Source organism: Sturnus vulgaris, chromosome 1 (genome assembly GCF_052056855.1).
Source record: "Sturnus vulgaris isolate bStuVul1 chromosome 1, bStuVul1.hap1, whole genome shotgun sequence".
NCBI classification, from domain to species: domain Eukaryota; kingdom Metazoa; phylum Chordata; class Aves; order Passeriformes; family Sturnidae; genus Sturnus; species Sturnus vulgaris.
This window is the reverse complement of record NC_142243.1, coordinates 75972748-75998558: the sequence shown is the minus strand read 5'-3', so window position 1 is coordinate 75998558 and position 25811 is coordinate 75972748. Positions and strand designations below refer to the sequence as shown.

Sequence of the window (25811 nt, the reverse complement as noted above, 5' to 3'; positions counted from 1 at the left end):
TCTTTGCCTTGGACACCTACCAGTGATTCCACATGCACAGCACTGAGGGGTGCAGACATATATCCCGCTGTGCCAGGAATCCCTTTGGACATCTCAGCATCCTGGGATGAGGCTGCCACACCACCCCGTAGCCAAGGAGGGCTCCCTTTCTGTCTGAGCACCAGTTCCTAGGGCAGCATTCCTTCCACTGCTGGACAGACACTGTTGTGAAAAACCTGGAGCAGAAATAATAAGGCTGCCCTTAACAGTATTGTCTGCTTTAAAAGGTACCCTGGCAGTGTTGGTTAACTAGACAAGTGTGCCTCTAACAAACCCATCGAGCTTGATAAATGGCTCTCTATTAATATCCTAATTTTGCTGGATCTCATGAGCAGCTTTTGGAGTTCAGAGGCAGAAAAAGACTGCTTGAAAGATGGCTCTTACAAGAAGCTAATTGCAGTCAGAGTTTTCAGAAATATTAGGTTCAGTTTCTGTTCAAAAGTTGGGTGCCTGTTCTTCTTTAGTAGCAACAAAATTAATTCTTCTGGGCTTGGGGAGAAAAAGAAGTACTTTGATTTTTACCAGTTAATGTATTGTTAAATCTTACTTCAAATAAGTTCAGAAGTTTTTAACTTTTCAAACATTCCACAAAGGAAGGGATATAATTTCAAGGATGAAGGATGGTGTAAAATAATTCCAACAAAATTGATTGTGTTGGAAGCACTGTGTTTATATGACTTTTGTAAAATACTGCTTTTTTAATGCTAATATTTCAGCAGCAGAGAAGAAATATTGCAGATGAGCTGTCTTCTGGACACATACATAAAAATACCATTTACACCAGTACAGCAATGAAAACAATGTGATTTAGGTGGGGAAATATCTTTCCCCGTAGGTCATGTTTTAATTCTAATTACAACCCATCTATCTTAAACATCCAGGATTTACTATGTAAGGACAGACTGGTGTCTGGGACAATGACCCATGTCATTATTTCAAAGAAAGATGTAAAAATCTTTTACAACATAGCATGTCTCTGTTACTCTGCTCTTTAGTACCATAATGGAGGCTCACTGGTTTCAATAGGGTTATGCTGGTGCAATGAGAATACATTTCACTCAAAGAAAGTCTGAGTTTTCTTTGCACTAGGCAACTTATTTTTGATTGCTTGACTGTCTCTGATTTGTTTTTTTTTAAATGAATTTATTGTTACTGTTCTGTTACAAAGATGACCCCATCACTCTCTGGCTTGGTCATTCTACACATCATGATAGACCTTGCACAGATTCCCAGTGAGGTCTCTACCTTATTGAAAGTTTTATAGAAAACTGTTCCAGTGTGCTTCTTGATTTCCAGGTGTAAAATAATTTTTAAAATCAATATTGCCATGAAAAGAATTATGAAAAGAAGTGCTTATAAAGCATCCTTTTAAAATTGGAGGCCATGAAGAAAGATTCATCTCAAATATTCTTCAAAGTCCTTTCTTATTTACAAATCACACTGAGATTCTAGTTTGATACTAGTCTTCCTGCCTGATATTCTACCTTTGTAGTCCCACTCAAAAAATTAAAAAAAAAAAAAAAGCAAGTTATAAAAAAACAACTAGATTGGATCACTAAAGTGTTCAATTAAGTATATTTCTATTGTTCAAGAAATTTGAAAATGTTCATAGTGAAAATTGATCTTTTAGTAAAATGCTCCACAAGACAAATTGGCTGAAATATATATATTTTGTAATTGGGATGAGATGTTGCATTGGTGTAAAGAAGCCTCTTGGGAACAGTCACGCCATGAGATTCTCATGTCTAGTGGGATCCTAATTCTGTCTGGGGAGAGGGATCCATAGGTAGAGACAAGTGGGTCAAGAATATCAGCTCTCAGTTGTGACCATCTGAAGTTGGAGTGAAGGAGCAAGATTACCACACCCCTCTTGCTCCTTAACACTAAGCATTTCTTTTTAAAACTTCAAGATTACCCATATCATACCATAGAAGTTAAAGTTTTTGCCTTTTTAAACTGATTTTTAAGAACTCCATGGAAAGATAAATGTCATCATTTGGGCTTTTTAACCTGACTTGGAAGAAATGCCAAATGCTATAACTTCTTGCAAGATGGAAATTCAGTTTTTCAGTCTGATATAAAAATTGTATGCTCATAGTAAATATTATATCTTAAATCTCTTGTAAAACGAAAAATAATAGATACTCTCACATTTCTCTCAAACAGTCTTAGCTAATCTAGACTTCGTAGTTGCAGTGGGGTTGCAGCTATCACTGTGTCTGTGTGTGTGTGTGTGTGTGTGTGTGTGTGTGTGTGTGTGTGTCTGTGTGTGTGTGTGTGTGTGTGCAAGATTGGAGAAATCCTGGTCATCTGAACTTGTGTTCCAAAGTGTCCTCTGTGCAGAAGAATAACTTCATTATTAAATCCTCCCAATGCCAGCATTCTATAACGGTGAACTCTGGGAGATGTGTCAATTAAAAATATAATGAAAAGCAGAATGAGTAACTCAAAAAACAATCTCCTTCATGAATCCAAAAGGCTTTGGGTATTTGGGAATCAGCCTTTCCCAATGAGATGAGATCTTTCAGTGAGATGAGGAGCAGGAAATTCCAAACATTCCTTGGTTAAGGAAAGTGAAAATGACAGTCTCCTAATGCAGGGTGAGAGGTCCTGCCCTCTCATTTTTTATTCCCCGAAGACTCATCCAACTAATGTGTTAGTGCTATTTTTTTATTTTTTTTGCTGATGATTTAAATTAGATCCTTACACTGCAGTTCTGCCACATATCTGTCTTCTTTCATAGCCCTCTCTTTCCCTGTCTTCCTTGATAATGACCCTAAAGTGGGCTTGCTTTTACATGTGCTTTTAGCCTGAGCTCATCCACAGAATTGAAATACAGAAGTACTGTTTTTTGCAGTCTGTAGAAAGACAAAGATATGAAGCTAGAAAAGTCGTATGTGCCTTCCTTTTCGTACTTCTTTCCTGATCTAACCTGAAGGTGTGCAATAGCCTTTAAATGTTTCCTGAGCATACTTGCATCTCTAACAGTACATTTTCCCACATACATGTTTCAAAAAACATTGATAACCTCTCTTCTATGCTTCACTGTTTGGAGACGACATCTAGGCTGTAGGATGTTAATCAGAAAAGAAAAGAAAAAATAAAAAGCCAATGATCAATGGAGTAGGTTTTGTCTATGTACTGTCCCAGCATGTAATGTAACAAAGCAACGGGCTCCTTTGAAATGTTGTGATAGGTAGGCAAGTGCTCAAAGCTGGACTTGAACTGCTTTTACACACGGAACAGATGCATTTTTCCAGCGTACTGTCATTTCCAGGTGCCTGTGACAGTCTGTGAAGTTTGCATCTTTCTCTCAGCTCTAGCCGCCAGCAGGAAGTTGTGCCTTCTGCAAAACCAGGCTGAGACTTTGGCACTAACTTCCTCAGAAACTAATGACTATTTCAAACCCCACCACCTTCTCCTTCACAAGCAAGGTTCCCCTTGTTTTCCTTCCCAACATACCCTGCATGAAGATTTAAAACAACAAAAACAAAGTGGTGCCGAAACAAAACAAAGCACTGCAATGCATAGCCAGCTCTCCCTTGGGAGCAGGATGAGAAGGAGAACCCTACGTGGCAGATGTTGGTTGTTTAATGCTCTACAGGAAGACAGTCAGATGCTAGAGTAATGTTTGACCCCATGGGGAGCAGGGTAAAACAACTTCCATGCCCCCCTGCTCAACAGCGTGAGAAACAGGGACAATGTGCAGGTGGAAGCAGTCAACCTAAAAAAATTACCAGGAACAAGTACCAACACTAAGCAGCCTTAATGTTTCCACTAGGTCAAATCCTTGCTTTGGATGATTTAAGTAGGACAGAGCTCATGCTGGGTTTCTTTCTGGCCATGGGTTCCTCTCCTGTGTGCACATGCATATGTGCAAGCATCACCCAGTCTAGTCCAGGCAGTGAACACAGCAAAAGTTCAAAGCTTTTGAATTCCTCTTCATCGTTGTTTTGGGGGGTTTTTTTTGTTTTTTTTTTAAGGGACTGTGTCTGATCTTTGCTTTTCATCCCTGGATTTATTTGGAAGCATTTCTCTTCCCGCTTCTTCATATGGCAGGTTGCATGCAGATTCGTTTTTCTGGTATTCAGTGACCGTCCGCATTGCTTTGTACTTAGTTTACATCTTCATGGCTGTAATGAAACCGAGACTTGAAGGAATAACTGGATAAGCAGGTCTCTCTCTCCAGCTGTCATGTCTAGTTGTGGCAGAAAACTGGTGTTTCATTGTAAAAGATGTTAATTTCAATCTGAGCTGTGGCTGTGTTGAGAGGAGCATAAAAGGAATTCTTGATTATCTATATCAGTACCGTTGTCCCCGGGGACAGGCTCTGAATCTTCAGATCACATATGGCAAGAGTGCTGTGATAAAATATGCATCAATAAAACTTTGCAATTTATGATAATAAAGGAGTGGAAAGTTTTATACACTGTGATAATTATTCCTGACTGGTACTTTTTCCTTTCTTTCGTTCTTCTGAATGCCTTTGTGTTTAAGTCTTTTCTGCGTGTTGTAGCAATGACTGCATCATTGAAACCTCAGGTTCACAAACTGGGGGGCTCATCTTGTTTCTAGGTCCATTGACCTTCTGTAGCCATCAGTTCACTTCTAAAGCAGCAGGAATTTGCCATATCTGGGGAGGATCTGCAGTGCTGTGACTCCTCACCCTTCTTCCTCTTCCGTGCATGCACACACACTACATGCAGCATGAATTTCAGAGTAGCTTCCAAAAAGGATAAAATTATATTCCTCTGATCTTTCTTTGCATATCTTATTACTATAATCAATGAGAGAAGCATATATTTGCATGAAGGTAACATTTATCCCATGCTGCGTGTCACCTGCACTGTTTTAAACTTATTTCATCTAAATAGAATTTTTATTCTTTTGAAGTAGAAGTAACGATATGTTTACACTCACAGGAAGTAAACAGTGGACTATTAAATAAAACCAATATATTATCTGTGACCTTTTTTTTTTTCTTCCTCAGCTCATTATAGTTTTGATGGCCTTTCCATGAGAGAGTCTGTCTTCTGCTTTGGCACACCCGACAGCAATTAATCATGCAGCTTGAAACGCGTGGCCCGGCAGTACAAACCTCTTGCATGCTTGGGCTCTGCTGACTTCAAAGGGACTTCCACATGCAGTGTTTACAGGCAGCTCCCCTCCTGAACACCCTCACTGACATGTTTGCACAGCGTCTCGCTGTGGGATCCCAGGCTTTGCTGGGACGTCTAAGCCCTGCTGCAACACAAATAGTCGTTAGTCCCATCTGTCTCGTGTTTCCCTTCTGTGTTTTTTTTTTTTTTTCTTAGTATTTTGCTCTGGCTGGCCTGAAGGAAATAAATCCCTTTTCCAGGCTAATTTCTCCACAATTTAGGATGAGCTGTGAAACTAGTTAGGAGAAACAGCATAGCCACCAAGCTATCTTGAGAATGTTTCCTTTACTCCTACTCACTTCACTAAGTTGTGAGCTCCTGTGCAGTGGCAGCAAAGGGCTTACCTTGATGCCTGTGCTTAGTTCCTGTCAGCTTCAATAGTACTTGGTCACCTGCCTGAGGTTCAGTATGTGCTCAGGGGTTTTGCATGTCTGGGTACCCAGGCCGTCCCTCAATCTTGCATGTTCAGCCTTTTCCCCAGATTTCTGCAGGTGCTTGAATGTCATCAAAGGCACAATGATGTAGATCATTTGTGTAAGTGCTTAAGTGGACTTTGGCATCTATAAAAGTTCTGCTGAATCTGGACCTGATTAAAGGAACCCAAACGTTTAGCAAAAATAATAGGAAGGCTACTTGCAAGTACATGTCCTTTTTTTTGTACAGCAGCAGTTAAAAAGAGGAAATGTAAAACTGTTAGTTCCACATTAAAGAATGATGGGAGATTTAGGTTACAAAAATAATAATTTCTAATTCTACAGATGTAAGGAGAACTGGATAATAAGGCCAGCAGTGAAAACAAAAGGGATAAGGTCAGGAGTTTTTTGCCTCTGCACTTGTGTGAATTAATCGGAAATTAAAGACTATTAGAAAGTTGATTGAATTTTGTTTCTTAACTTCTTCATTTTTCATTAAGGTGATCCTAAAAGCAGGTGGCTTTCAATTAGTTTTGTTGACAGTGCTGGCTAAATTTGTAATGATCCTTGGGAGAGTGAAAGAAAAGAGATTTATTGCAGTAGGGATAAGCTAGGCCAGGCAAAGAGACAGAGTACATAACCACTAATTAACTCATGTAGTCATTAAAAAAAAAAAATAAAAGGAGGAAGAAAAAACAATGTGCAACCTGAAAGAAGATTGTAAAGCATCTCTGCACTGCAGATCAGACCCTTGAGCTTTCATTACACTGTGCATATCATATTAGATAGTATATATGAGCCAATTGCATATAAATCACATTCTCCCAATGTTGCAAGTCCTTGTCACAGAGCATATTTAATTTAACATTGTAATATTTATTTTCTAAAGTTCTAAGTAGGCCAAAACATACCCAGTAAATTGAGTGTTCTGCCACAACACAGTGCCTGACCTATACTCTAGTAGAAAATTAACCCTAATTCATCTTCATAGTGACCCTATGCCAAACAGCTATTCCAGATGCTCCATTCCTGCCCTTCACTGACTTTGTAAAGTGAAGCTGAAGCGATTTTGACTAATTCAGTTTGGACTTTTAATTACATCTATTCCATTCATTTGTTTCCACTTAAAACCATCGTGCTGTGGTTGGGTGGCTTGTAAGCAAGCTTTGCTTGGTCTTAGTATCCTTTAGGGACAGGCTTAAGCCAGAAGGCGTGTACGTCTGTTGAAACCATGTCAAATGGGACCTGCTATCTCAGATTTGAACTACAAGGCTTTGTTTTCTGACACAAAGGGTCAAAGTCTGCCTAGTTATTTCCATGTGTCCCTCCCCCCTCTCACTCCCATCAGGATTATTTTAAATTCACATTATGGATGAGCGTTTGTGTGCATATGCACAATTCACTGGAAAACAGAGGCTCTTTATTGTTCAAAGCTTCTCTAGAAGTGACTTGTTTCAGGCATTCCTCTCTCAACCATTCGCACATCTCTAAAACCAGAGAGATTTCAGTCAATCCACTAACAAAGTCTGTTTTCAGACACCATGTGGAGAAACCTGAAATGCTTCAAGCATTTTTATTATCTGTTTTTTTCCTTATTGTTGATAAGAACTAGTAGCAATTGATTAAGAACATTTGTGCTTATTCTGGTATTATTTGAGGGATTAATACTATGTTTTGTAGTACACCACACATGAATTCTGTGTTTTGTAGTGCATCACAATCAAACTGTTTTTTCTGCTCCTCCCAAGATTAACAGAGATTGTATCTGATTTCTGTAATGTTTTCTGCATGTGTAGAGCAGGGCATATTTGGACTGCAGCGAGGTTGCAAAGTGAGAAGGCTGCAGGGAAGACACCAAGATAAGAAAAATCTGAGTCTTCTCACTGACCTCTTGCCAGGCACAAATTAAAATGTTTCATGACAAAATCTATCAAATTTCATGTATCTTGTGAACGCAAATTATTCCTAAGTTAGAGTGTTGAAGGAAAAGATGAAATTTATTTAAATAATTTTTTTTTTAACCCTAGATTTATCAAAGGCAGGTGACTTCTGGTTTTGACATTACAGGCATGCAAGTAAAGCTTTGCTGTCATTTCTTAGGTCTATTATAACTCTGCTTATGAAGAAAAATTGGACCATATGGGAGCATATGGAAAAAACAGAAGGTTTGTATTTGTGGGAAAGTACCTCCTACAGGTGGCATTGTAATTATCCTTGTAGGTCCTGAGTACACACGTCACTCGAGTGTGCACAGGTGCCACGTCCCTGCATGGGACAGGAGCACGGTTCCCATGCCAGGGCCACCAGGAGCCACCTGGCCCTCAGGCCACCCTTCCCCACCATGGGTGTGCTGGCAGCCCTGCTGCCCCACATCCCACAGCACCCAGTGGCCAAGGTGGAGGGTGGCCCCTCAGAGCTGTTGGGTAGCGCTGTGCTCTCCTGCAAACCCTGGATGGGAGGTTGCTTTCTCTCGCTCCAGGATTTCCCACACACCACGTCCTGGCACAATCCTGGTGCCCAGGGTCTTGCCAGCTGGGAGAAGAGTGGGAGGCTGTGTCACAGTCTCAGGTTGGCCTCACTCCTCTTAGTTGCCCTGGCTGCTATCAAAGGGCTGGTAGGATGTGACAGAGTAGCCATTTGGCACTCTCCCATATTTTGGGCAGAGCTGGGTGTGTCTCTGCATAAGACACAGGCTTGTGACCAGGTGTCCTCCAGCAGCTGAGACCATGATGTCCATGTGCCCTGGACATCCTAGCAGAGGGCTAACAAATAAAAATGAGGAGTAGCCGTATACACAGGGGGTCCTGTGCCTGGGACATTGGCATGTATGCTAGGGGAATAGGTGGAGCAAATGCATTTGGGACTGTGTGCTCAAGAGAGAAAACAGGAAAAGGTGGGATGGGATCAAGGTTGTCCAAAGGGTTGGATCCATGTTTTTCCTCCCAGCATGACTGCCAAATAAATTTAATCAAGAATTACTGGAGAAGACACAAACTGAAGTGGATTGAGAACTGGCGGAACAGCAGATCCCAGAGGTTTGTAATCACTGTCACAGGATCTTGTTGGAGCCCTGTCACTGCTGGTGTCCCCCAAGGTTCAATATTGAGCCCAATATTGTTTAACTTATTCATCAATGAGGATGAAGGGGCAGAGGCCACCTCAGCAAGTTCCCTGATGGCACAAAGCTGGGAGGAGTGCCTGATATTCCAGAGGGCTCTGCAGCCTTCAGAGGGACCCCAGCAGGGTGGAGAGATGGGCAGAGTGGAACCTTGTGAAATTCAGCAAAGGAAAATGCAGGGTCCTGCACCTGGGGATGAAAAACCCCATGGACCAGCAGAGTCTGGGGTCTGACCTGCTGGAAGGCAGAGAAGGACCTGGGGTTCTGGTGGACAATGAGCTGTCCATGAGCCAGCAGTGTGTCCTTGTGGCCAAGAAGGACAAAGGTATCCTGGGGTGCACTAGGAAGAGCATTGTTGCCAGCAGGTCGAGGGAGGTGATCTTGCCCCTCTGCTCAGCCCTGGGGAGGTCACATTTGGAGTGCTGTGTCCAGTTCTGAGCTTCTCAGTACAAGAGAGACATGGAGCTCCTGGAGCAGGTCCAGCAGAGGGTGACAAAGATGATTGAGAGATGGGAGCACCTCTCTCATGAGGAAAGGCTGAGCAAATTGTGCTTCTGCAGCCTGGAGAAGAGAGGATTGAGAAAGGACCTCTTCAATGTGTACAAGTATCTGAAGAGAGGGTGTCAAGAGGATGGAGACAGGCTCTTGGTTTTTCTAAGCAATAGGACAAGAGTCAATGGACAGAAATTGGAGCACAGGAAGTTCCACCTGAATAAGAGGAAGAACTAATTTACTGTGCAGGTGACCACGCACTGAACAGATTGCCCAGAAAGGTGATGGAGTCTCCATCACTGGAGATTTTCCAAAGTCATTTGGATGCAATCCTATGCCAAGTGCTCTGGGATGACCTTGCTTAAGCAGGGAGGCTGGACCAGATGACCCAGTGTGTGTCTCTTCCAGCCTGACCCATTCTGTGATTCTGTGATTCTGTGAAGCACATCTTAAATAACAAGAACAAGCACAGTCAAAATGTCCCCACCTTTGAAAGGATTTGAAGATTTTGCATAGCTTTAATAAATGCAATTTGCAGAAACAGTGCAGTGTTTTAAAATAAATTATGCTCACAGTCACATGCTGTGATTTATCTTTAAGCCTCCTCATGCAGTGTGGTTTATTAAATTTCAACCTGGGCTCTCAACTGTTCAGTTAATGCAGATAATTAATTTGATTATCATTCAGTCAGGCTGTTTTGTGACTGAAATAGTCCCATATTTTTGCTACAAATATATCAGTTAACTTGTATGAAGAAATCATAATTTCTTTTTTTTTGCTTCCTTGTTTGTTTTATTTTAGTTTTGTCCTCACTATCTTTCTTTCTGGCAGTGAGTTGTTCTAAAGTACATAGTGTTGGATTACTAATGCCTCCCCCTAATGCTTTAATAGGTTTTTTTGAGCACACAGTTATTATTCATTCTTAGCTATGCATGCATCTTCTAGTCACATTAGATGACCTTTTTTTCTTTTCTTTTTCTTCATGCCGAAGATAGAGGAGGAGAACTGTGGGCACCCTGTGTATTACACTGCAGTTCTTAATGAATATATGTGTATTACTTACTAATTGTAAAAAGCTGTCTGGCTACAGTACACAGGATGAAAAGTGTTATGCATTAGTAGACTACATTCTATTACACTTCTTGGCTACAAAATTATATACTAAGTACATTACTTTAAAATTAGAGCAGAATGTAAGTACCTAAATACATTTGATGTGTTCACGCTATTTACTTCTTGTGGCAAAACAAGTGGAGTCTGCTTTTACTGGCGTCCATTAGATGTACTCTGCTGTAAAATTTCCACAGAGTTCCAGAGTTGGAGGTGGCTTTGTGTGTTGTCACCTCACCAGGCACTGCACACCACGCATCACAGAGGAAGCCCAGTCCAGCCCCACTTTGGGAGGTGCTCACTGCACCTCTGACCAGCAAAGGGAGCAGAGTGAGAAGAGGTAGGAACCCCTGTTGGGCAAGATGGTGAAGCTGGGCAACATTTTGGACCCAGAACTTTGCTTCAGATGTGTCCGCCTGTCCAATGAAGGATATTGATTCTGCTCACAAGACTTGTGTGACATCAGCACTGCTCTGTGTTACCATGCACTGCACTCTTCTGACGAGTTCCTGCAACAACACTGAAATCCCTCTCTGGGGATTGTTCACATATGTCAGGGTGAGGAAGGCAGAGCAGAACAATATAAAGAGATAAGGCTTTTTTAAGTAAGTGATGGGGTCCTTTTTCCTTTCCAAGAGCCACTGTGGACTTTGAAACGAGAGTTTTCAAATCTTTTTTTTTTTTATCCAGGATAGAAATTCCACCTTGAACTTCTAATAATAGCTTAGCATGGATTGTTGATTTCACTTATGAAAAAGGCCTCTGAAATTGTGTTCAGTCTTGCCTCAAGCCTTCAGGAGTATTTCTCCTCAGTTTATGGATTGCATTGCACGGATGCTAGTAAAACCAATTATTTCATGAAAGTGACTTGTAGACTGAAAGGAAAAGAAAGCCCTTTCTCATCTGCCTAAATGAAATAGTTACATTCCCTGACTTGCCCAGTTCAGACCAGTGGGCAATGTTTGCTGCAGAAAGGTATCAGTGAGAGCCTGTAGCAAATGTGTTCCCTCTTCCTTTGCCTTTCCCCTGCTCTGGAAGGGGCAAGTCTTAGAAAGGTTATGGGAAAGACCGTGGATTGTGCAGACTGTGGAAGTGCCGAGATGTCTCTGACAGCAGACCTCAGCCATTATAATGCCAGGCTTCAAGCATGAAATATTTGCTTATAAAGGTAGAGTTGAAAATTATCAAATATATCTTAAGCATCAGGACTGAATCCAACATCACTGAGATTAATGTGAATTTTGGCACTGAATTCCTTTGAAATATTAGGCTCACCAATTCACATAGCAAAGGGTAGACAATATCAGTAGACCTTGGAGGAAAAAGGAGCTATGCTACATCTTACACTGCTATCATTTATTATTTATTATTAAAAGACATTTCTAAAAGAGTGCTGGGTACTAGGGTACAGAAATGTGTAGAAAGATTCAACCCATGCAGCAGAGAGCTTCAAACTCTAAAGTACCAGGTCTTGCTGTCTCTGTGCAAAGCTTTTACAAAAATTACAAGCCTTTTTTTCACCTTATATTTGACCCGGCCAACAAATAGTCACAGATCTTCTTGTCAGGTTCTGTATGTCACAGGAAAAATGCAATGCATTCTTTTTCCCAAAAGCTCCATATCCCCCACATAGAGAGTAGATAAAATGTAGTATTTTTTCTTCACTTTTTAACGCTGTTTAGTAAATTTTCTTTAAATGCCATCCAAGTATTGTGCATTATTTTATTTTGCTTTTAATAAGGACATCAGAACTGTGCTTAGTAAGTACTATGGATTAATTTAAAATTGCACTGCTTTAGAAGACACCATCCTAGTCTTGTATCTTCATTTAGATTTCCATTGCATTGCTATATTACCATTGTTATTAAATTCAGACAGCATTCAGTGTGTGTGCTGGAGGAACAAACAAAAAAAAACAAGGTTCCTGCGACTCAAGCCTGTGTAAAAACCGTGTTCAGACAAGGTCTGCTGGAAAGGGAAGAGTTAAGGCAGCAACAGGTCATGGTAATGGTATTGTAATATCAGTAATGTAGTTGTTGATAACATAATGGCTTTGCTCTTGAAGGTAGTTACCTGAGAATAAACAGATTACAGTTATTTGTACATTAATTCAGCATTATTAAATGCCAAAGTGCAACTGGATGTGAGCCTTCAGGAGTTATCTGACTGTAAACTAGAGCATATCTTAGGGAGGCATTTCTTGAAAAGGCTGTGAAGACAGCATTTGGGCAACCAAAGGATGTGAAGCCCCAGGCCGGTAGATAAATAGGAAAACAAGGAAGTTATATAAGGAAGCAGAACAGTTTCGGATGTTTAGAGCAAAAGATGACCCTTGAACCCAACACATCTCGAGCTTTGGTACCTTTGCCTTATGAAATATGTTGTTAACAGTGACCAAAATGCTTGATTTTGAGGGTGAACCGAACCCCCTATATTACAGGGAGATTTTCAAGAGAAATAGAAGATGTGGCCACTTGGTTAAAATCAGCCTTTATACAATCTGCTTGTTTCTGCAGAATTAATGGGCATGCACATATTTTGGGTAAAGTTACTTTGAAGTATATTGAAAGGCACATGTTTTATTAATCTAATTCTTCTAAGACTACTTTAAACAAATTTGTAAAGGAAATACTAAAATATTTTTTGCTGAGATTATAATAATTTACCTAAGTAACATTAGTAAAGTGGTAGATAATGGTGACAAATGACTATGGAATATTTTAGGCAGCAGAAATCAGGCTTACAAGAATTGAAGTCACTAGGGACCACAAAGCTAAAAGAAATTTCCTGACTCTTAAATGCTGAGTTTTATCCCATAGTGAGATGTGAAAGCTCACTGGGGATTTGTTTCATATAACCTCCAAATGAGAAGTAAGAAGAGATACAGTCAGTATCATAAAATTTAACAAGTTGTTCCAGGAGCAGCACAATTTAAAAAGCCTGGAGTCATATAGATTTGTTTCCTATACCCATGGATGCCCATGCCTCCTCTGGAGTAGCCTTATTGCCTCTGTTGTGGCTCCTATTGTCTCAGCCACCCCAACAACATCTCAGTTTTCCCTTCCCATGCCCCATCAGTGTCCACACAAAACTAAAGATTCTTTTAAGGCCATGGGGGTTTGTTTGATGACAAGGTCCAAGACACCTATGTGCTAGTTGGCCAGCCAAATCCCCAGGCTCTCCAGCAGATGTCAAGGCCAGAATCACAATTAAGAAAGAGCTTGCTGTAGATTTTCTCTCCATGGAATATTCATTTGGCTCTTTCTTCTCTTTGTTGCAGGTTTGTACAGTATGTGTAGAGCTCTGATGATTTCTGTTGTTGTCAGCTCTGACTTAAGCCAGATGAAACTGGTTGAAAGAACTGAGATTGGAATAGGCCCACAGATTTTAAACTAATTATGACTAGCCAGGACAGGCAGAAAGAGCCCTGTCTTAAGGCTGTGAGTGTGTGAGCACCCAGGGGCTCAGCCTTGAAAGGCTCTGGAGACCCATCAGTCTGTGCTAGGATTGTGCTTGATAATAGAGATGATCCTGTATTATGCAGTTCCTGTATAGACAATCCAATCCCAGATCTCAGATGGGGAAACCTTTTGAGGGAAAGAGTATTTTCTCTATTTTTGTGGCAACAACATCCTCAGCACCCCAGGCTGCTGCATGTCCAGAAACCAACTGCTGTTTGCTTGCAGATAAGTTGGATGTGGGCTGTAAATCTGATGTACTGGACAGCATCTGCAGGGAGGTTGTACCTCCCATGGGCAGTGTGCCTGCCCAGACCCTGCTCCACAGGCAAGGGAGAGTCATTCCCTCATGTAGTATGTATTTGTCCAGGATCTCTGAGGCCCACAGTCCGCACTGTCCTTCAGCACTCACGTGGTGGCTCTGCCATAGACAGAGGGATGGCAAAATTATGTCATTTCTTTATGACCCTGTGCTTTAAATGGTGCAGTCACTGGGGGGGATCATATTCTCAGATGGAGGAGGGAGCAGAGATGCTGGCAAAGCAGGAAAATCCCAGCCTAAACTGCAAATGAATATTCCTCTTTTTTTCTTGTAAAATTGAGTGAATTTGGAACCTGCTAATTTAAAAATAAATGTGATGCAACTCTTCCACATACAGTTAAAACTGAGACATAAGCCTGACCCTGTTTTTCAGTAGCACCCTGTCCTCTGGCACTGCCTCTATTCAGTTAAGGACATGCTTAAGAAAAGATGCACGTTTCTGCCTTGGTGAATTTAATGGTGCTGAAGTCCATCCCACTGCAGGACAGCAGTTAAGTACCTGCTTAACTTTCAGAAGGCCCCTATGTACCTGCTGTAATCCACTTCTGAAGCAGATAATCATCTCAAGTACAAAGCTATCTCCCTAGAAATGAATGCGCCGTGAACTGTTCAATTCATTACAAGTATTGAGGAGTTATAATTCCTATATAGTTAACAGGCTAATACACTATTATTTTAAATTTTATTTATTTATTTATAGCTATTGAATACCGATATAATTAATGCTTACCTGCACTTAAAATCTGTGTTGATTGGGTGCTGCTGGAGAAACTTCTGTAATGAAATATGTGTATTGCCAAAACTTGAACAATCTTGTAGTCTGTTATCTCTCTTCCAAAAACCAGCAGAACAAAGCAAAACCCCTCCAATGGGCTCATTCAGTTATGAAATACTGTGGAGGAGGTGCAGGAGGAAGAGAAAAAGGAATTCTTTCTAACCCTTGTAGTTATTTGGCCTGGAGATGAAACCTCAAGTCCCTGACTTGGATTTAATGCTTGTAAAAGTTTAAATAGTATTTGCTTTTATTGCTAGAAACTGTGCAACCCATAATGCCAATAATCACAAAGCAAGAGAATATTTTTTCAGACTTCTCACCTTAGCCTGTCCCTTTTAGTAACTGTCACTTTCTTTCTTTTTAGTAACCTGCCTTGCCCCTCACATGAAGAGCCAAATTCCCTCTCCCACAAAATATAGGGCAAAGTCATTAACTTCTGGAGTCAATGACTGAATGGGCCCTTGCTTCAGTGGGGTGAGGCTCACAATGAGCTAGTGAACAAAGCTTTTCCATTTATGTGCTAAAGTCAAAGAATAGGGTATTCAGCTGACCTAATTACCTGTCCAAATAGGGCAGACCAAATAGAAAATGAAGACCATGGGTCAGATCTGGATCTGTGTCACGCTGCTGAAAACTTCAGGGTAATCAGTGATGCTACTTCATATTTAAATTTGACTCTGTGTCCACTTAGTGCATTAGTCTCAGAATCTGTAATGAGTAACCTGCAATTAACTCACTGTGTTTGTACCATTCTGATTCATCAAGCATTTCATCTTATTATTAATGCAAATGGTTACCATGAAATATTTCTTCATTAGTTCTGACTGGTCGACTTTTCTTTTTTTTTCTTTCCCACTAGAAAAAATAATTAGCCAGGAATAATACAATTAAGAATGTTTTAAATCAGCTCCATTAACTCGGAACTTGGAACATTAACTGATTTTTGTCTAATCAGTGATTTGTCCCTCGGTCTCCTTTAAGTCCTATTGGAGGAGCTGCTTCTGCACTGGTGCCTCTTCAAGGACTGTTATGTGAGCTGACTGTCCTCCCCCGGCGACCGCGCGGCGCCGGCACCGTAGGGACAGTGCCACGTAAGGCCTTGACCCTTAGCTGGGATGAGTGAGATAGCTGGACAGTGCTTGCTTCTGAATTACAGCCAACACTACTAGACAACCCCGAGCTGAGCTACATCCTCCCCTTGTAATGCTTCCATCTGGCACCATCAGGCAACGCCGCTTTGCGAAATGCCATGGCGTGGCAAACCCAGCGCGCGATGGGCAGGAGCAGCCGGTTGGAAAGACAAAGGGCTGTCCTTCTCCTTCACCTCCCTTATGTATGGACTGCCAGGGCACAGAGATGGATTTCAATGGAGGTGGGGGCAGTTCTCTTACTGTGCTGGGCACAAAGACAGACAGGACTGCACATTCAAATTAAGATGATAGCATGAAATCATTGTATTTCATCTACTTGAAGAGTGCAAGCTCCAGTTAACTTTAACTTGGTTAGTTTTGATTTTATTGCTTTCCTTCTCTCTCCCTTTCTCCTTTTGCCTTTTCCCTTTCTCTTATATTTTTTTTTTATTCCCCCATAAGTCAAACCAAGTGTTCAGTACATCTACATGGGTAACTAAATTATTAGAGACTGAGAGGAAACATAGAGCCTTTTACTTATTGGCCATGGGTTCAAGTGCAGACTACATAAAAGTCAGAAAATTGTCATAGCCTTTGTGTGTTGTATTTTGCCATTAGTTTCTTCATTAGTGAACATTTAACTGGTGAAAATCTATTGGGCAAAATAGCTTCTCAGTCACTGTGAGGATGAAGGGTGCTGGAAGAACCACTTAGATCAGCACAACCATCTTCTGTAGAGTCATGGAAAACTTCAGTCTCTAGGACAAAATCCACTTGTCTTCTTCTCAGTGATCCTGCCCAAGTCTGGCTTTTCATTAGTCCAAAAGAAAAAGGTCTGAAGGAAAGGCATGTCTCATTCTCTGTGGTTTGGGAGTGTGATGTGTGAGAGGACAAAAGCAGGAATGAGATTTGTTGGATGCCATGTCATGCCACCATGTGGGAAGATTTGCTCTGGAGAGCATTCAGTAATTTTCAGACTAATTCCAGGGTGGCAGGCATAGAGTAGGAAGTATTGTCTTCATATCTAGACAAAGTCATTTTATTGCTGCTTTTCTGGGCTCCTAGGTTTTTAAAACCTAGGGAATTTGAATATCAGCAAAGCTAACATGATTTCCAGGAATTGAAGCTCTGTTACAGAATTGCAGAAGTACAAAATAGGTAACTTTGGCAGTGAGCACCTGAGGTCATCTAGTCCAACCTCCCTGCTCAAGCGGGGTCTCCTCAAGCAGCTTCCTGTCTCTTACCTCTAAAATTTCTAAGTAGGGGTAAAATCCTTGTTAATATCTGGAAAAAACTATGGAAGGGCTGTGTTTTGAACCTCTGCTGTGCCTTGAAAGCTTAGGGGCAAGGTTTTTTCTCAAAAAACTGAGATAAAGCAAGGCTGCTGAAACAGTTTCACATTTATGTTATTATTGATTGATTTATTTGTGCTTTATTTCCTTCACCCTCTTTAAGTTAAGACAGACCTCTCTTGCTAAGCAAATGGGGGGCTAAAAGGTCAGCCATGGCTTCCCAAACATGTCCCCAAAACAACACAGCATCTTGGTAGAAGACTTTCAAGGAGGGAGATGTAAGAATCAATTGTGTGACTAAGGTGAAATGAGTTCAGGCTTTACTTCTGAGAAAAAAAATGTCCAAAAGTGTAATCTTTCCCCATTACAGTGGTAGACAGGACATTTTTAATGACAATGACATATGAGGATGAGAAACTTGCAAATAGAGGCTTGCTGCAGCCAAGCTAAAAATGTAGTTACTTAAGAAATTGCCAGCAGAGACAAAACTAGAAATAAGCAGCAACATTTCAGCCAAGGCAAATTAGTCCTCATGGTACCTCAACATGAGAATACCTGCTCTGCCTCAGTGCTGTTGTGGTCTGGAACAGAGGCAAAGACAGATGCAACAGGCATAAATCCTTGATTATGGATTACATGGGAGATGACCAAAACATCTGGGTGTTGATGAAACAACCAGCATTAATGCTGGGGCTTTTCTCTCATAATGCTTTGGCTTTCCTCTCAAACCACATTTGGTTTTTGACTCCAGAATGAGTTCTTAACACCAAAGTGTTCTGCTGTGCCTCATGGTAAACTTTATTGAAGACCAGCTAAGCTGAACAAAGATCGGCCAGCTGCTATGGTCACTGGGTCTCTTTAATTATATCCAGTGTTTTACTCTTTCTTACCTTAATTTTTGTCTTCAGTAGCTTAAAGCTTATTCATTTCTAGCTCAAGACTTGATCTTTTCCATCTTCTCTTTGGCTCTTGCTTTTTCTTTTATCTTCTCTTTGCTTCAGTCCTGACTAGTTTGATCATTTAATGTTTTCTTTAGCACTTCACTCCTGAAGGCAGGTTTTCCATGCACTGGGATGCAGTGCAGGTTGGGGATGATGATTTCTCAGGGTTTGCCACTGTCTGCTTCCTATCCCCAAGTCCTCCATCACTGTTGCTCCCCGTTCCACACGCCTGCAGGCTGTGCTCAGTGTCCTACTATTTTCCCTTGCCATCCTGTGGCAGCTGGTCCAGCTTCCCCAGAGGAAGGGCTCATAAGCAGCCCTCGTGCCACCTGCCACAGTGGAGCAGGCTGGCTTTCCTCTAGGAAGCCTTGATACTGCACAAAGCTGCCTGAAAGCAGCCTCTCGACCCCAGCCTTGCTCATTTGTTATCAAAGGCAGTACATCCATGGTTGGGGCAGGGAGGAGGGAGAGGGATTACGAGACCCATGAACCCAAATGCCTATGAAAAAATAACTTCTGCTCCTTTAATTTTTCAGTTTAAATTGTTTTTTTCCAAAACAATTTTAATGGTTTAGGTTTTTTCTCACCACTCCTGCACAGACAGTCCCCTCTTCTACTTTGTCTCTGTGGGATCTGTTCCTCCTTGCTGTCACAGCTTTTTTGTTTTGGCTTTTAGCCCAGTTTCTCCACAAAAGGCACCTGTAAAAGATTTAATTTTTTTTATTACTTTAACTTTCTTTAACCTGCTTGTTTGGTTTTTTTCTCTGTTCCTTCTCTAATTTAGAACTTTTCTTTACACAACCACTCTTTTAACAAATTTTCACTCTGGTTATATTTTATTCTTGTAGCAGGCAGAAAAAAGCCTGCAGCTTAGATTGAGATGCAACTCCTCTCCTTCCAAGCACATGATTTATGTAGTTTGAGGACTACCTTAACCATGCTACATACAGAAGATAGGAGCTTAGAGAAACAGAACAGTTTGCTGCCAGTAAAGGTTTTTTTAATAACCTGAATGTGACGCAGAAATAAAAGGTAGATTTCAGAGCAAGACTCTCTACTCCACTTCTGTGTGGCACATGATATCAGAAATAAAACTAGTTTTGAGTGCTTTCTCTTTACAGTAACTTTGTAAAAATTTATATAGCTGCCCAAAGCTGAGGGAATTGGAAAGTCAGGCAAGACCCCTTTTAGCACTGCTCTGAGGAGGAGGTGTACCTGCTTACAGCTGTTCTTCTTCTTAACCTCTGCACTTTCAAAGATTTCCCCCTTGAACCTCCAGGAATCTCTGCTGGGCCCATCTTTTCCAATCCCTGAACGTGTTTCCACTGCCCTTGGTATTTTCAACATCCTTCCCTATATTCTCCTGTCAAGTGGTCATAGATGGCCATGCTAATTTCTGTGATGCAGTGAGCATCTGAAGGGAAAATTGTCTGTTCTTAGTCCAAAAATAATTAGCCTCTTAATTGTGTCTCTCATTTAGGGGAAAAGGCTGCCTACTCCTGCACTTTTTTTTGTCTCCAACTTTCTTTTTTTCCCTTTTTAGGAGTGCCCTTTATTATGAGAGTGACTTGTATCAGCAATGTAATTCCTCCAGCAAACTCACTGCTAATTTCAAGAGTCTGTTGATGCTGTTTTATTCTTGTCATGTCGGATGCAGTAATCCAGTTTGCATTCACGATTAGATTAGGAAAGACATGAAATACCTGCATTTGCAAAATTAGTATGGATATTTACCAGTTGGCAGCTTGTTCTCTTACTTCCTCCCCACCTCACTGCTGGAAGCCTTTAATCCACTACTCAGATGTATAAGTTAATGCCTTGCTGTGAATCAAGAAAATGTCTTTCTGCATTGTTAATTTCTGTGACATGATCTCGCCTCATGTCGTCTTCATAGGCACATGCCATGGCATAACCTGATGAGATGTAACCTGTACTCTAACAGGCAGCAGGTAGTCAGCACGCTGATGATGCCTCCCAGCAGCCTCTCTTAAGAAAGCTTTCTAAGAGGAGAAATAAAAAGGAAAGAAGACAGGTTGGCTCACCTAGCTCCTATGGAGAGATACACAAAACCAACTCTCTATAGTGAGATATGGCTCATTAAGAGCCTGATACTCTCCATGGAAAATAATTGTCAGGGACTGCTTTTATTTTGTTCACTTCTGCAGGGCAGTGAACAGGCAGAGAGTGCAGAGCAACGTCTGAGCCTGCAGCAGCCCAGAGCCTGTTTCCAGCCCAGTGTTATCTGAGCTCTGGACACAATGATTTGGAGGCTCAGAGGGCCCATTAAGTCGGCACTCAGACTCCACCTGGGTTTAAACTGACCCTTTTCCCTTTTCACATAAACACGGCTCCCTGGACCTTGTTGTCTGTGTGTCAGCTCTCCACTGAAACCTTAAAAGGTGCACACATTAGATTTTTGTTTTTTACTATTAAAATGTTGATAGCTTTCAACTTTCCAGGGCTTTTGTAGGAACATTCACAATAGAAATGAGTGTGCCTGGCCATTAAACTTCACTATATAACAGGACCTAATTCCTTCAGTTTAATGGCTTGCTCTTGGTTCCCCACCACATGATCTCTCATTGCTCCAGTCCCTAAAACTCTCCTAGCTTAAATTCAGATCTCCTTCAACATGCATTTCCCTGGATAGACAGGAGTCCCAAAGCAAGAGCAAGGAATGGCATCCAGAGCTCAGCCTGCATCACATCCAAGTCTCAGTTTTGTTTGCAGGCAGCAAAGGATGAATAGATGGGCCACGCATCATTAGCCAAGGGCTGCTGAGATGTTTGTTCTTCAGTACCAGCCAGAAACATGTATTTCTAAGGCAATAAGTCCCTTGTGAGAAGATAATGTTGGTAACTCTTTTATGTTTAATCTGCTGGGATGCTAGTCCCCTGGTGCATTATTGTGATGTTATCTCAGAGTTACAAACCTCTATGCTATTCTACCAAGGAAATGGTTTTTTTCCAAATATGCTGAAAACTGCCAACTAGCTGTTTGTGCAGCTTAGTAAATGTTAGGTAATTTTCTTCTTAGGAAAGTGGAAGGAGAGTAGAGGACAACAATAACGAAAAATAATTTACAATTACCTAGAATCATCCCTTAGGAAGAGCATCAGCGAAGGCATCAGGGGATGCTCCCCCTGCCTGCAAAGCTGTACACATACCATCACCTGCCTGTGATGTTTCCACCCTTTGCCCCAACCTCTGCAGCCTCTCTCTGCTCACTCTCTCCCTTCGTCCCTCAGTCACGTCTCTCCCTGCAGGCAAGCTGCACTTTCCAAGGAGCAGGCTGCTCTTCTCTGGCTGCCAGGAGCTGCCTCTCTAACACCCTGCCCCGGCTGCCACCCCAAAGCAGCCAGCCAGAGAGATGCTTCCAGCCCGATAGTGGCTGCATGGGCACAGGAGTGGGCAGGCAGACTGCCAGATCATCTCAGGGGAGCATCAGGAGAGAACAGCCTTTCCTGGGGGCAGGCTTTTCCCAGCCGAGGATTCATCCGGCCAGATCGAGGCGGCTGGCCAGTATTTCCCAAGGTGAAAGCTGCAGTGCCTTGAGCAGCCAGGAAGTCAGACACTAAAATGTCAGCATCTGTGCCTCCTCCCTGGTGCATGCTGGCACAGAGGACAGAAAGGCCATTTTCCTGCCCGTGGTGTCCTTGCCAGCGGACGAGAGCCAGGTGGGAGCTGGTGTAAGGTATGGACACGAGGGCTGCAGCGCTCAGCCCCACACAAGTCACCTCAAATTGGCTTATCACTGTTTTGGGAGGAGCAGGGTGCTGGTGGGGTGAGCCTGCACACCCAGGGCTGCCTTTGGTTAAAAACAAAACAGCCAGGCTGCCCTCGGCTCTTTCCCCAAATACATCCCACCGACAGGACATGTCCTTTGCCTCCAGGCTTCCAAAAGTGCTCTTCTGTTTCCCCCCACAAGGTCATCCTCATGTGAACTACCACCCCGCTATTGCCAGGTCATCCTGGAATGAAAAGATTTGGAAGACAAAGGAATCCATCCAAAGCTGTGGTTTAGCAGAGAGGGTGAGTGAGTGAGTGAGTGAGAAACTTTAAGCAAAACCAGAAATAAAAGCCTTTCTCAATCTTCATACAACAGTGTTGACATATGAAAGCTAAGCGACAGTTTATTTAAAGCGACTCTGTTACCTATTAAATTGCAAAAGACCAAGTCCTTTGGTATTCATGAAGAAGAATTCATTAATTCCATAACAGTTAACTTTTAAAATGCAGCAATATGCTGAATGCTGATTACTGAGCCGTGTAAAAAAGGGCAAAAAAAATCAGAGCAGTATTTTATTTTGTTGTTTTCATTTCAGGTTGACTGTATTACTTCAGCAGATGCAGTGGTTACACTGTAACCCTACACTGGTCTCACAGATGGCATTTCTCTGGGTCCAAAGCCCCCATCTCTCGCTGCCCACAGCACTGCAAAAGAGCACACTTGGCTGTCAAGGAAGGCTTGCAAGAGCTAAGGATAGGGGAAAAAAAAAAAAGAGGTAGGAGTGGGAGCACCAAGCACAAAGTTAAAATATGCGTTTGTAATGTAACAGTGGTGGTGTGCTGGATTATTCACGCTTCTGCTCCACAACTTGAAATTGAGGGTGGTAAAAACAAGATGTTCAAAACCCATCTAGATGATTTCTCAGGGGGCACTGTATAAATGTGATAACCATCACCAGTGAGAATAAAGCAAACAGCAGGAAAAAAAGTAAGCAGCCTGGTCTTTGGTGAATTCACTCTGAGCCTTATATGTCAGGAACCATTGTACTTATCATCTGAAATCCGACTCCCAGCCCTATCCTGGCTCTCCATCAGCCCTTGGTCTGCGGTGAGCAAACTTCTTCTGAAGGATTGTCGGTTTGTAGCCAGCGAGGGCAACGTGTCTCTGTCAGGAACAGTAATGCATGTCGACAAGTGCACATTAATTTTAGATTATTCATCCTGACAAGGCTGTTGATTTGGAGGTTTGCTGCAACTGTTGGTTTAAACAGGCACAGAAGGAAGCTGGAGGCATGAACAAAACCCAAAAGGGGATTTCTAGGAGGGGAGCTAATATCCTGATGAAAAGTCTTCCTAAATTTGTCTAGAGCTCAGCTTTGAGCTTGAAAAGCTAAAGTGAAATAGAGATGTATTTCAAGGCCTAGCAGCACAGCAGAGGTAACCATGGCAATTTAACCTATTCAGTCTGAGATAGGAAGAAGCAGGATCAAGTTCCTTCACTCCTTTTATGCAGAAAATGCTTCACATGCAAAGGAAAGGTTGTTAGAGAATCAATGAAGGAAATTTAAGAAAATTTATGCAGAAGGAGGTGGTCTTGTGCTCCAGAGCTGCTGGGGAGTTATCCAACAGTTGTCCAACAACTAAGGCTGTCAAAAATGCTGCATTAGATTTTACTCCCAATAAAGTTAATGATAAACTCCCCACACTTGAAAGAATAAAGAATATTGCTTCACATCACCAAGATGAGCTCTGTTTGGGACTTCTCTCACAGAAGCATATGGAGAGATACAGCTCAACAGCGTGTGCTTCTGAGGGGCCTTTGTCTCAGAAAGAAACCGTAGATTGCTCTGGATGAGTTTTTTTTTTTTTAGCATGTGCAAAGCATCTGCATCTGCTCTCTGTGGTGCAAAACAGGTGTAGCTGTCTTGCCCTCCAGACTCCCTGTGCTTCTGTGCACCCGGGGCCATGCAGCCCTTCCATGAGCTGCTCTTGTGTCAAGTCATGCAAATGCATCCGTAAGACTTTGGGGTACAACTTCATGGATCATCCGTTTTCATGGATCACAGGTCATTTAAACAAAAAATACTATTAAGCAGCTGATATAATTATTGAGGTCCTGCTCCCACTCTTTAATATTAATAAATCTCTCTGTGACCCTAAACCAAATAAAAATGAGTAAACTCCAGTCAGCCTATTCAAGGGACATGTAACATGTCACAGAGTAAAACTGTGCCATTCTTATGACCCAGAGGAGAATCTATAGAAATGAAGAGTAGTGAAAAATGCTGTATATTCAGGTTCTAATATTTGTTATTTAAAATAGTCCAACAAACACATAAAATACAGATAGGAGTGATAGGATTGGTGTGCCCTGCTCTTACAGTGGGGAATTCCACAGTTGTGGGGCAGGAGGCTGATTCTATATCTCCTACTGTCAAACATAATTGTTTTCTTTTCTCTGAAGACTACATTTTTGATGTGCATTGCACAAATACAGGGAGCACTTCTTTAGCATTATCTTTTGATAATCACAGCTTAATGGTCTTCGAATTCACATTGTCAGACAATAGTTCTTGTCATGCATAAACTTTTCTATTATTAAAATAAAGTTCTGGTAAAAAATACAGATTTCCACACAGAGAGTGCAAAGGACTTAAAACTGTCATCCTCTTTGAAACTTCAACAGCAAGCAGACTCCATCCCAGAGGTCCTCCTCCTCAAGAAATTATTTAGCCTCTAGACTGTTAGTATTTGCAGTAATCATTATTTTGGTGAATATGGACCTGAGCATTCCAGATATGCAAGTCTTCAGACCCTTCGTTCCCTCCTCCTTACATAAATGCTGCCTTCTTGTACCTAGGGCAAGGAGAAATGTTGTGGTGGTGTATGGGCTTTGCCACTGAGGTTAGTAGAAGTCAGCTCTGTGAAGTCTAGCAGAAATGGCAAGCAGGTCAATGCTCAAGAGGCCTGGTGAGCACCAAAACTTGCCACATCGAGGGTATAGTGCTGGTACAGGCTGGTTACAGGGTGTTTTCCAGAAACTGCACTGCTGCCTATTGACCATACTGCTTATCTGGAACATCCTGTTAAGCTCTGCTCTTCTCTGCAGCAGGACCAGCACTGGGCAGTGACATGGGGAAAGGGGCAGTTTCAGAGGTGAAATGGTTAAGCAATAATCATCTCCCTTTGGCTGTGGAATTAACATTGGAGGCAGAATGTAAAGAGCAGGACGCAGAGCAAGGTGGGTGCAGCTTTCCCAACAGAGGATGAGCAGCCCAAGTGAGTAATTGACTAAATAGCATGAAATCTAGCAATATTCAGTCATCTGAATTCAGGTGAAAAATGTGGGCTGAGCTACTGAACCTGCTGCTGTTTCTAGCAGCAGCACTAAGCTGGCGAGCCAGAAGACACTTTCCCTCCTGCCAGTCTTACCAGTCCCCTGAGCTGGATGGGGCCAAGGCAGGGAGCCTAATTTAGCCTGACTTCTTAACTAAGGAAATTGCTTATGGTAACATGTAAGTTTTTGAGTTTTTCTGGTTTTTGAGGGATTTTTTGCCTAAGCACATTTGCTCCACTGCCTTTATTTTCCTTTAACCTGCAGAACTTTGTGCCCTACTGTTGCTTCCCACTTCACCTCCTCCCCACATGCCCCAGAGTGCATCCTGCACACACAGGTACAGCCAAAGGAGGACCAATGCTGTGACTTTTAGTTTATTCTTTACTTGGAAAGCAGGGTGCAAGGCACAGGCAATTTCCCCTCAGTCTGCAGCAGGCTGTAGAGAGATTGATGTGGTGTGTTTGATTACATGAAGAAAGGCAATGTTTTGAGTCCCA

General features: G+C 42.0%; 1 protein-coding gene across 1 annotated transcript in view; it reads left to right on the top strand.

Annotated features, from left to right (window-relative positions):
- Nucleotides 1–25811, top strand: part of CDH20 (cadherin 20) — a 118321-nt gene that overhangs the window by 12335 nt on the left and 80175 nt on the right. The window lies entirely within an intron of this gene.